Source organism: Petaurus breviceps, unplaced genomic scaffold (genome assembly GCF_028583685.1).
Source record: "Petaurus breviceps papuanus isolate PSGF00001 unplaced genomic scaffold, PetGlider_PUasm1.0 229, whole genome shotgun sequence".
Lineage (NCBI taxonomy): Eukaryota > Metazoa > Chordata > Mammalia > Diprotodontia > Petauridae > Petaurus > Petaurus breviceps.
This window is the reverse complement of record NW_027185903.1, coordinates 35,702,548-35,712,568: the sequence shown is the minus strand read 5'-3', so window position 1 is coordinate 35,712,568 and position 10,021 is coordinate 35,702,548. Positions and strand designations below refer to the sequence as shown.

General features: G+C 40.1%; 1 long non-coding RNA gene across 1 annotated transcript in view; it reads left to right on the top strand.

The window, feature by feature from the left end:
• Nucleotides 1–999: 999 nt before the first annotated feature.
• Nucleotides 1,000–10,021, top strand: part of LOC138167307 (uncharacterized) — a 14,119-nt gene continuing 5,097 nt past the window's right edge. Inside the window, exons 1-2 of the long non-coding RNA XR_011169861.1 lie at nucleotides 1,000–1,136; nucleotides 3,266–3,331. This is a non-coding gene — a long non-coding RNA (uncharacterized lncRNA). The remainder of the gene's footprint in view (nucleotides 1,137–3,265; nucleotides 3,332–10,021) is intronic.

The following is a 10,021-nucleotide window of genomic DNA, read 5'->3' as shown; positions in this document are numbered from 1 at the left end:
CTTTTATGTGCTCTTTTCTGTTCTCTACTGCCCCTTGTGTAGGCCTACATCTCCTAATTTCCAGAACCATCTTAATAGCCTGCTGGTTGGCCTCCCTGTCTTAAGTTTCTCCTTGCTCTAATCCATCCTCCAATCAGTCGTCAAATTGATCTTCCTAAAATATAAGTCTGACAACCCCCTCCCTCCATTTGATAAACTCTAGCAACTCCCTATTATTTCCAGGGTCAAAAGAAAGAAACCCCCTATTTGGCTTTTAAAAGGATGGAGAAGTGAGAAGTGATTCAGCCTTGGCCTAGGGTGGTTGTGGTGAGGGTAGAGAGAAAGGGATGGATGGGAGAGATGTTGAGGCAATGAAACTGACTAGACTTGGCAACTGAATAGATATGGAGGGTTGAGTGAGAGTGAAGAATTGAAGGTCACTCCTAGACTTTGAACATTGGTGACCAGAAGAATGTTGGTGCCCTGTGGAGAAAAAAGAGATATTGGGAAGAAAACTGATTTTAGGGGGAAATATGCTAAAGAATTCAGTTTTGGACATGTTGACACAATTGGGACATCTGGATGGAGATGTTATGTGTGTACACACACACACACATACGTGCATGCACACACATACATATACATGTATAAATATATTATGTCTATATAGCACATATAGTATATGGTGTCTACATACGATAATCATATAGCTATGTAATATATAAGATTATATATTATACCTATATAATATATAACATATTATATATGATTATATATTTTCTTTTTCTCTATCTACTAGATATGGCTTAGAAAAAATTAAGAAAAATCTAGCCCACTGTAGCAATTGAACAAGCATCTGGCTGGAAGGAGTGGGTTATTTTTAAAGGCGACATGGAATTTCTCTCCTTTATGAGGGCTGTGGGGTTGAGAAAGGAATGTGGTTCTGGTTGTGAGAGTGCTTATTAGAACCAATTAGAACCTGATGGGCCTGATTCAGCATTGCCCTGTCTAGTCAGACTGGATCATATTGCTTTTGCCAAGAGGAACTTGGCTTCTAGACACCAGAGTTAATTAGGAAAATTTGGTGTTTTATGGATCTGGATACGATGATTAAAATGAGTGTATCTTAATGAACCCAGGGCACTAGCTTTCTACAGGTACAGTACATCTGCTGGAAATTTAAATGTTTTTTTTCACTTGTTGCTTATTTTACCTACAGAATGTGTTGTGTGTGAATAGGTAGAAATGGCATTATTAGCCCTATTGGCAGATGTGGAAATTGCAGATTAGAGAAATGAAGTGATGTGACTTCAACAACCATTTGTTAACGATAAACACTTGTATCCAGTGGCCTTTCCTTAGTCTTCATTCTACTTGACCTCTCAACAGCTTTTAGCAACATCAGTGACCTTCTCTTCTAGACACTTTTCCTCCCTTTCTTTACTTAACTTTTTTCTTACCTTTCTGCCTATCTCTTTTTTAGTCTCTTTTGCTTTCATACTCTTTCCCTCAGTGGTCTTGTTGGTTCTCATAGATTGAAATATCATTTCTATGCAGAAGACTTCTGAATTTAGATGTCTGGTCTTAATCTCTTCCTAACATTTTTTTTCTTTTTGGAGGGCATTTGGGGTTAAGTGACTTGTCCAAGGTCATACAGCTAGTTTTTGTGTTAAGTGTCTGAGGCCAGATTTGAACTCAGGTCCTCCTGACTCCAGGGCCAGTGCTCTATTCACTGCACCACCTAGCTGCCCCCTCTTCCTAAATTCTAAGATGCATTAGTCATCTCTTTAGACGTCTCCATATGGATTTTTCCTTCCAAATCCATCCCTCCTCTAAATTCCTCTGTTTCTATTGATGATATCTTTCCATTTTCTCTGATTTACATATTTGAAATCATCTGAGACTCTTCTTTCTCCTTCAACCACCAGAACCAATCAGTTTGCCAAGTCTTCTTCCCACCTTTACAACATCTCTCCTATCTGCCCCCCTTCTCTCACGTCCCATAATGCTTACTTTAAGATTTCAGGATCACAGATTTAGAGCCAGAAGAAACTTGAGAAACCATCAGTGAATTTAGGCTAAGAGAGGCAAATTAGCTTGTCAGTGATAACACCGGTAATAAGTAGGACAACGTAAATCTAGGTTCTCTTACTCCCAAAGCAGTGCTGCTTCAATTATATAAACCTTACCAAGTCAGTTTAAGCCCCCATTATTTCTTAACTAAACTAATGCAACAGCCTCCAAATGGATCTCCCTGCTCATAGCCTCTCCCTGCTCTAGCCCTTCTTTTACACAGATGCCAAATAGATGGTCCTAAAATGACCTTTACATCCTCTCTCTCCCACTCCTATTTCACTGGAACATCTTCGAGAGTTCCCTGGTGTCTCTACAATAAAATTAAAACAAAACAAAACATCTTCAGCCTGGCATATATAGTCTTCTGCAATCTGGGTCTTTTTCCAGTTTAATTTCATATTATTGCTTTTAAAGTACTCTCTAATCCAGCCAAATTGAGTTGTTAGCTCTTCTCTAGTCATGGCACTTACCACCCCTGTGCTTTGTACAAGAAGTCCTCTGGTTTATCTTTTTTTTTCTTTTTTTATTTGTTTTTGGAGGGAGGAAGACAGGGCAGTTGGGGTTAAGTGACTTGCCCAAGGTCACATGGTTAGTAAGTGTTAAGTATCTGAGGCTGGATTTGAACTCAGGTCCTCCTGATTCCAGGGCTTGTGCTCTATTCACTGCACCATCTAGCCACCCCTGGTTTATCCTTTTAAAAAGCAAATAGGGGGTTTCTTTCAAGTCCCTCTCTCTCTCTCTCTCTCTCTCTCTCTCTCTCTCTCTCTCTCTCTCAGAGAATGCCTCATTTCTTTCAAAGCAGAGCCCAGTTACCATCTCCTACAAGAGACTTTCTTGGTCCCCCAATTATAAGCCTTTGCCCCTCTTGAAGAGACTTAGTACATACCTTGTAATGATTTACTTGGGTACATGTTGCACTTCTTCAGTAGAATGTGCACTTGGGGATAGGGCTGGTTTTGGTTTTTGTCTTTGGGTGCTCTCAGTGTGTCTCATGATGACAGACATGGTAGGTACTTGATGTTTGTTGAATTAAGTTACATGGAGGACATAATGCAAGGTTCTGGAGGGGACTCAAAGTTTAGGTAAGCCAGGTTTCCCTTCATGGAAATTTGCTGTTGTTCAATTGTTTCAGTCATGTCCTACTCTTAGTGACCCTATTTGGGGTTTTCTTGGCAGAGATACTAATGTGGTTTGTCATTTCCTTCTCCAGTTCATTTTACAGATGAGGGAAGTGAGGCAAACAAGGTCAAGTGACTTACCCAGGATCACTCAGCCAGTAAGTATCTGAAGCCAAATTTGAACTCAGGAAGATGCCTTCCTGGTTCTAAGTCTAGTATTTTATCTATTATGCTATCTACCTGCCCTCATGGAGCTTGCAGGCTAGAATGGAAAGACCACTGAGGACCAGTAAAGGAGAAAAGACACAAACCATAATACACAATACAATATTATGGTTGTGCAACTTTTTTTTGGTAGAGTGGGGACTTGATTCCATGTTCCATGACTCTAAATTGAGTGCCCTTTGTACCACATCCGACCACCTCTATCTCATTTTCTTTTCTATATTCAGATAATAAAACTGTTGGCTTTCCTAAGGGGACCTTAGCTTCATTCCTCAAACTTCTCCCCTTCCCCAATGTTTCAGGAAGTATTTACACATTCGTTAAAGTACAAACAGGCAGCTGCCAGGCTTGAAAGCATCCCAGGGGACAGACAAAGAGCCACAAAGGGAAAAACACTGCTGATTGGCAGGGCTGGCAGCTCTGTGAATCTCGGTGAATTCATTGTTTTCATTCATGTGAGGATTTGGTTAACATCTCATTAATTTATTAAAACCAGAGAACAAAACTTGAATAAAATAATGGCTTCATTCCCAGAATAATTAGCTACAGATGGCTAAGTGGGCCTAGTAAATCAGATAAAACAAAACAAACAAACAACAAAAAAGCCCAGGGTATCATTTATACTGTCTTCTGGTAGCATCTTCTCCTCTCTCATATTTTGTCTTTAATGCCTTGGTGAAGAGGCATATAACTAGCTCTGGTCTCCAATACAATTAGCATTTGTTTTTGACAGCTGTTTAATGTTGCCATTTTTGGATGACGAAGAGCTGATTTTAGTCTCAGGAAGCATTGGGGTGACTGGGGCTTCTCTCAGAAAGCTCAGTTCTGAGATGGGAGAACAGATGCCCAGAGGGTAAGCAGGAACTGAAGCTTTCTTACATAGAACCATCATGAGCATTGCTCTTAATGGTGAGGTCCTGCCCAATGATGTTCTTCTTACTGTTGGTTGAAATTACCTACATTATTTCTTTATGTGGAAGTTACTTTTCTAGGATAAAGTTTTAATGATAGTATCTAGGGGGCCACTCTAATGCTGGAGGGATTACTTCCATTCATCAACTATTTATTAAACACATATCGGGCAGCTAGGTGGTTCAGTGGAAAAGAGTGCAGGGCTTGAAGTTAGGAAGACTCATCTTCCTAAGTTCAAATCCGGCCTCAGACACTTACTAGCTGTGTGACTCTGGGCAAGTTATTTAACCCTGTTTGCCTCAGTTTCTTATCTGTAAAATGATCTGGAGAAGGAAATGGCAAACCACCCCAGTATCTTTGTCAAGAAAACCCCAAATGGGGTCACAAAGGATAGGGCACAACTGAAACGACTGAACAAATTGTGTATGAGGCACTACGCTAGGCACTGAGGACACAGCAAGAGTGCCAATCCTTGAATCAGAGGACTTAGATTTGAATCCTACTTCTGATAGTTACTGCCTGAGTAACCTTAAGTGATAAGGCTTTTAACCACACTACAATTCATTTGTGAAACGACAGCATTGCACTGGTTGACCTCTGATGTCTCTTTCATATCTAGATCTACCCCGTGTTTCCCCGATAATAAGACACTGTCTTATTATTTTTTTGGACAGAAAAACACCAGAGGGCTTATTTTCAGGGGAGGGCTTATTTTAATGAACATTGACAGCAATTTTAATAAACAGGTAAATGTGAACAAAAAAATGTACCTTTATTCAATAAGCAAATCACTGGGGAAGAACAGGATGATGCGCTCATTGCTGCAGCTCTGATTGGATGCAGCTCGGAGCGCTGCGTGCGTTTCACCCAGTGGGGGGAGACGGTGCATACAGAGGGTACCGTAATGTAGCGTGTAGCGCAGGGGATCACCTTCACTACAGTAGCAATCTCAATAGGGCTTATTTTTGGGGGAGGGCTTATTTTAGAGGAATCTTACACAGTAAGGGGAGGGCTTATTTTCTGGATAGGTCTTATTATCGGGGAAACACGGTATGATTCTGTGAGCAACAGTACTTTACTTCAAGGAACTTATATTCTACTGAGGATGAGTCATTACAGAGAATCAGGAGACATGCACATACAAGGCAGAGTCATAACTAGGTGGCTTCCTGAGGTTCCATCCTAGGGTATTATATAAGGGAAAGTAGGCTTCCTTCCTATTGTGGTTAGTGAGTCTATTGCCCCTGAACTTCAGGGGTCTTATATTGGTCTGTGCTACATGGTACAACTGGTCCCACTCCTCATTCACCTTCATCTGGGCTGCCATCATTAGACCTGCTTTACCAGATCCTTTTTCCCTATTACTATGCCCCAGAGCCTTCACCTAGCTGAAGGAGACAGGCATGTTGGGAGGAACATTAGGGGTTGGAGATAATCACTTATTCCTCAGGGACTCATACTGGACTTTTTGAGGGCCATGTCATCTCTTCTTTGGTATGACTGCAATTGGAGTGCAGTGTTTTCTTTATAACCTGACCTTCCCCGTAAAGAATTGGCTCCAGAACAAACATGCCTAATTAGGACTCTGAGAGATGGTAACCGGAGTCAGGAAAACTTAATCTGTCATTAAGTTTAAGACCTGTCTACCATTTTAGCTCTGTAAACGAATTCAGAAGTAGGTGGAGTTGACCCTTATACTCATCCCATTAGAGGGATGCTCAATAAGGCCTATAAATTTTAAAACACTAAGAAAAGACAGTTTGCTAGTGGCTCTTGGAAGGGGTAGCCATGAAAGTGACAAATTCCAGAGGACGATGGCATCTACCATTAAAAGTGAATGGCCAAATGGAGGATGAGGACTAGACACTTTTTTAGAATTATCATGTTAATAGCGTGGGCTTTATAGTTTTCATATAGGTCTTCAAGGTTTTCAAAGCTTGGGAAACCAAGCTTCACCTAAAGGGCAGAACTATCAGTACTGAATAAACTTAAGACCAACAGGTGAAGCTTGAGATTGGGTGCAATCTCGGGAACTATCCAGACCCCTTTCCATTACCACTCCTACCCCTCCCCCCACCATCACTACCCCCAGGTGAGGCTGAAAAGTTAATGCAGGACAAAGTATAGATATGGGAAGAATCTTTGGGTTCAGATAGGGAAGATTTTTCTTCAGTCAGGTGGTACCCCATAATCTAGAGATTAGATCAGGAAGGAAGTTGTTTTATTTTTTTAAGGACAGAGAATCCCTGTAGTTTTGTCAACCCGAATCTGCTTCTACCTAGGATCCCAGAGGCTGATAAAGCATTACCACCCAGACAGGTTGGGGAATTGGCTGATTTCAGGAAATAGCTATCTATAAGAATGAGGGAATAGGTTGAATCAAGAGAGAAAGACCAAAGATAGCTTGTTCTACATTTCCCTTGAAGGTCATGGATATCTTTTAAAAAATTTTCCTGGAATCAGGAAGACCTGAGTTCAAATCTGGCCTTAGACATTTACTAGCTGGGTAACCCTGGGCAAATCACTAAAACCTGTTTGCCTCAGTTTCCTCATTTATAAAATGAACAGGAGAAGGAAATGGCAAACCTTTCCAGTATCTCTACCAATAAAACCCCAAGTAGGGTCACTAAGAGTAGGACACAGCTGAAAATGACTGAACAACAACATTCATGGAAGATCTTGGACTTTTACAGCTGCAAGAGACCTTAGAGATAACTTGGTCTGATCCCCTCACTTTATAGAAGTGAAATGACTTGCCCAAGGTCATAAAGCTGGTAGGCCAGGACTTGAATTCAGGGCTTCTGACTGCACGTTCAATAATCTTTTCACTAGACCATGCTGCCATTTTGGAGGGAAGTAGAAGAGGAATGATGGTAGAAAGCAGTTCAGGGAACAGAGTTGTAGGCTGGGAACCAGGCTCAGAAATGAGAGCTGATTGTGTCAGTCACTCTTGACTTTAGATAAGTCACCTCTTTCCTTACCCTGTGGGAATAATAATAGTGATGATGATGACAGTTACATTTATATAGAATTTACTATGTGCTAGACATCATGCTAAGCACTTTACAATTATAATTTCTTTTGATCCTCACAACAATCCTGGGAATCAGGTGTTATTGTTCTTATTTTACAGATGAGTAAACTGAGGCAGAGATCTAAGTGACTTGCCCAGGTCACACAGGTAGTAAGTATCTGAGGCTGGATTTGAACTCAGGTCTTCCTCACTTCAACTAAAGCTCTGTCCACTGTGCCCTACCTGACAGGAAATGGAATCATGAAAAATATAAATCACATCTGTGAAAGTACCTTGAGCTCAGTGGAAGAAAAGTACTCTGTAAATTCAAGATATTTGCATTATTTCTAGAAATGCATTTGCCCAAACTTCTTATTTCATCTCTATTAATATTTCAATTAGTAGGATATCTCAAGTCTGTGTATTCTTAACTATTTGAGTTAATCTCATCTGCAGGAGTAAATGCCCACAATTACATCATATGTAATGAAAATGATGGTGTTAATACAGGATTAGCCCTTCAATAATAACAAAACCTAGGAAAACCTCCTTGTGCCATTGGGTAAATTGCTTAATCTTTGTATGGATCTTGCTTCTCTCACCTGTAAAATGAAAGCTTGGATATGATGCTTTCTAAGATATAATGAGAGCCAGTTACACAGTGGAGCTGATTTGGTGTGGGAATCAAGAACGTCAATTAGAATCTATTTATTTATTGTTTCATAAATGCAAGTGTATGCAATTGATCAGCATCTCTCACTTCTGGGAAAAAAGAGAAAGACCCTCAAATCTATGTATCTTCTTCTCAACTGGACCAAAACTCACTTTGTTCCTTCCCAACTTGGAAGGACCTTAATCTTTCTTCCAATTAGAAATCAGATTACCTAATTTTGTATCCTGGCTTGTATCTTGATTAGTTGTTTGAGCAATTGTTTTTAATACATAAAAATCTGTCTCACACTGTATTGGAGGTCTAATTGGGGACACCACCCAGGGGTGGCCCTCTAGGTCCTCAAGTGCAGCTCTTTGACTGAGTCCAAACTTCACAGAACAAATCCCCTGCCACAGACCCATTTATGATGCCCATTTTGCTAATAAATCCTATTGCTCAGATTGTTTCCTCAGTTATTATTAATTAGCCACCATAGGTACCTTCCATTGATGAACATTAAGACCAACTAGGTATTGCCATCATGGAAGGACTACAAGCAAGTAATGAGAATCCCAAGTCAAGAATCAAAATCCCACTTCCACAAGGGCAAACGTGTGCCTGACTTGGGCTTTACCTATTGGAGCTGAATTGGCCTCATTCATCAATAGAGTGAAGCAAATAGATCAGGAGGAACAAGCCGTCTTTGTCTTGAGGATCCTAGAATCATTGTTATCAATTCAGTGATCACCTCCTTAGACTCTAGGCAAGCACTTTGCAAAAAAAAAAAAAAAGATTTTTGCCCACTGTTACCTCTGGAAGGCTAGGCATTTTTATTTTGCCAAAGGAAAGATAATTCAGAGAGGAGAAGCAACCTGGGTAAGGTAAGCAAGCCTTAAGAGGGGGCCAGTTTAACTCTGTAAAGCACTGGGTCAATGCCATCATTTTCTGTCAGTACAAAAAAATTGGGAACTTGAATTTGTCAGAAGAAAATATTAGCTTAAAAATTCAGATTTGCTTTAATTTTTTACTAGCTCAGAAAGTGTTTTACCCTTCCTTGTGCCATGGAATAGAATCAGTGGGTGTCAGTGATCACTGGGAGTGTATAGAATCTATTTGATTCCATGAATGGGATTTTAAATTTTATTTAAGATGATCATTTGCCTTCTGAATTATTTCTTTTGAGGTGTAAGCAGTTTCAGCCTCTAGGGCTAGGAGCATGGATTAAAATTTCATGCCTAATTTATCTTCAAAATAGCCCTTCTGCCTCTCTCTAGGTTTATTTTTGAGGCTTATTTATACATGCCTATGGTGGGGAGAGAGCTGGATGAGCTGAGGCACAGTCTGGGTAGGTGCTTAAGCCTTTCTGGATGTCTGCTAGAGAGTTTTTGGACAATGAATGAAGGCTTGGAGGGTGAGGGAAACTATAATGGGGTCAGTCAAGTATGCAGATTCAACATGATCTATTTATTTTCTCATAAAATACATCAACACTGAGGCAACAGCTGCAGAAAAACAATATTCCTTAGTACCAAGGCATCTTTTATCTGAGGATATTAGAGCATTTTATGAACTCTTCATTAATCTTCAACCCCCACCTATGTCGTATCAAAGAATCCATTTTATAAATTGGTAAACTAAGTTTTAAATCTTCTTTAAAAAATTTCTAAAGGGAAGTTTTAAGAAACCCAGGTTCTACATGGTCTGAATGCATACTCTCAATCTTCAGTTATGGATGAGGGGAGGGAGGGAGGATGTCCTAGAAAGATGAAAGAGACTCTCATTGTTTTAGAAACAATATTGAGTAATACAAGAGTTAGGGGAGGACAGAAACTCAAAACACAATGTCTTTTTCTTCAACGCCATCATCAACATATTATTATAATCATAATTATTATCATCAATCATCAGCATCATTGGGCTTACTTACTATAAATATATAGAGCCTCATGCTCAGTATTGGGAATACAAAGAAAACAAAGGCATAGACTGGTTGAAGAGGCAGGACCTTCCTTCCTTCCTTCCTTCCTTCCTTCCTTCCTTCCTTCC